The sequence below is a fragment of the Cavia porcellus genome, unplaced genomic scaffold (assembly GCF_034190915.1).
Source record: "Cavia porcellus strain 051 isolate PalLab524CR breed Dunkin Hartley unplaced genomic scaffold, mCavPor4.1 scaffold_3, whole genome shotgun sequence".
Classification (NCBI taxonomy): domain Eukaryota; kingdom Metazoa; phylum Chordata; class Mammalia; order Rodentia; family Caviidae; genus Cavia; species Cavia porcellus.
Window position 1 is genome coordinate 10,584,102 of NW_026947486.1, and position 2,509 is coordinate 10,586,610.

The 2,509-nt window shown below is 40.2% G+C and overlaps 1 pseudogene; it reads right to left on the reverse strand.

Annotated features, from left to right (window-relative positions):
• Nucleotides 1-506: 506 nt before the first annotated feature.
• On the reverse strand, nt 507-1,150 carry LOC100733968 (large ribosomal subunit protein uL11-like; annotated as a pseudogene).
• Nucleotides 1,151-2,509: the final 1,359 nt, after the last annotated feature.

A 2,509-nucleotide genomic window follows, 5' to 3' on the forward strand; every position in this document is an offset into this window, starting at 1 on the left:
ATTTTTCATTTCTACTAATATTTATTTTACATAGTTGGGTGTTTCCATATTTGGTGCATATATACTTAAGATCACTATAGCTTCCTCTTGAAGTTTTCCCCAACTAGTACGTAGTGATCTTTATCTCTTTCGATCATTTTTGGTTTGAAGTTCATATTGTCTGCAAACAGAATATCCACTCCTGCTTTTGGGGGAAGGGCTCCCTGTTGCATGAAGTATTGTTTTCCATCCTTTGCCTTTCACTCCATGAATTTCTTTTTGGGTTAGATGTGTTTCTTGTATACAGCACATAGTTAGATGTTGTTTTTTGATCCATTCTGCCAGTCTATCTCTTTTAATTGGTGAATTGAGGCCATTTACAGTAATGCTTATAACTGATATGTATTGGCTTATTTTTATAATGTTATCTTTCTGCTGTTGGTTCTTTATATTTCCTCTCTGTTTAATTGCTTGCTTAGTGTTTTGCTTGCGTTAATTGTTTGCTTAGTGTTTTTCTTCTATTGGAGTTTTTTTTTTTTTTTTTTTTTTTTTGTCAGACCATCTTTTTATTGAACTGTTTTTATGCTTCTTAGCTAGCTGGGCACTCCACGGCACCACTGTTGATGTCCTCTATGATGTTGTGAGGGTGCTGGTTGTCCACATTGCAGCCCACAGACTGGGCAGTCCCCAGGATTTCTTTAGTGGTTCCGGAGAGTTCTCTGGCTAAAGACCGGTGCGCATCTGCCAGGCAATGTTGACAATCACATCAAAAGTGATATTTCCACTGTGTTTAATGTTTTTCTGCTTTTTTCTGTCTCTCAGCAGCTCCTTGAGGGCTTTGATGATCAGATGGCACCACCTCAATCTAAGCCTGCCTAATCTGAATGGTCAGCTTCACCGTAATCCTCAGAACCTTCCAGTCACCAGTGGCCTTGGCGATGTCATCACCCACTTTTTTGGAGACAGACCTAAGGGGCCGATCTTGGAGGCCAGGGCAGACATGGGCCGACTTCACCACTGGTACACCTCAGGTACGTGACTTTGATCTCGTTGGGGTCGAACTTGGGCGGCATGGTGGAGGCGGCTGGTGTCGGATGAACCCAGATTCGGGACAACCAAAGAAAGTTGCACCTTTGCCTCCTCTTAGCTGAAAGCCGAAAACTGGAGTTCTTGAAGTAGTGATTCTATATCTATCTAGAATATCTTTCAGTATTCTTTGTAGGGCTTGTTTGATGGTCATGAAGTTCTTCAGCTGTTCTTTGTCATGGAAATATCTGATTTCTCCATCAATTTTGAAGGACAGTTTTGCAGGGTACATCAATCTCGGTTGGAAGTAATTTTCCTTTAGGATTTAAAATGCTTTGCTCTATGCTCTTCTTGACTTATTTGTGTTGAGAAGTCTGCTATGATTTTGATGGGCTTCCTTTATAGATGATCCATCTCTTTTCTTCAACAGCTTTTAATATTTTGTTCTTATGTTGAATGTCTGGGATGTTGATTGTTATATATCTGGCTATACATTTATTTTGGTTATGGCTAATTGGAGTTCTATACGCTTCACTTATCTGTATGTAAGTTTTCTTTCCCATGTCTGGGAAATTTTCAGCTTTTACATCTGTAAATAGTCTTTTGATATCATTTGCATTGTCACTTCCTTTTTGATTTACACCTATCAATGTTATGTTGTTTTTCTTTGCATCATCTTGCAACTGTTGAATTGCTATTTCCTGATTCCTTATTTTTAAAAGATCTTTCCTTTCCTGTTCACTAGCTGCAATCTTATCTTCAAGATTTAAAAGTTGGGGGCTGGGGATTTAGCTCAGTGACATAAGCGCCTGCCTTGCAAGCAGGCAGTCGTGAGTTCGATCCCCGGTACCGATAAAAAGGAAAAAGACCAAAAAAAAAGATTTAAAAGTCTATCTTCACATTCATTGAGGCAGTTTTGCCAGCTTTTGATGGAATTTTGATTTCCTGGATATCTCTTGGAATCTGTTTCACACATTGTAGTTCTTTCTTATATTGTTCATTCAAGGTTTCCATCTTTTTGCAGTGCTCCTCAATTTTTTTTAACTATGTCCTCTATAGATGTGTTCAGCATTTCTTTTGATTATCATTTCTTCTTTTACCTGGGAGATTATTTCCAACCTGAGTCCTTTTACAGCTTCATGGAGCTGTTTCTTTACTTCAGCTGCTATCATTTCACAACTTTCAGGTGTGTGACTTAGACTTTCTCCTATGTCCATGTGTCCTAGGCTTGTTTGGGATGGGCTGGAGGTCTGAGATTGCATTTTGCTCTTTTGTTTTGTCATTTTCCTATATTCCCCTGGGAAAGCCGAATGCAAAGTCTCAGTTGCTTCCTGGGTTGAGAGTGTCTGTACTGCAGGGATTTTCCCCAGTTGAGTGGATGTCATTAGGCAGGCCTTACCACGTCCCTAGTGGCACTGGAAGGCTCCTAAAATGGGCCGGGGGTACACTGGGTGGACCTTCAGCACATCCCATGTGGCACTCTGAAGCTCCTCAGCTGCCTGAA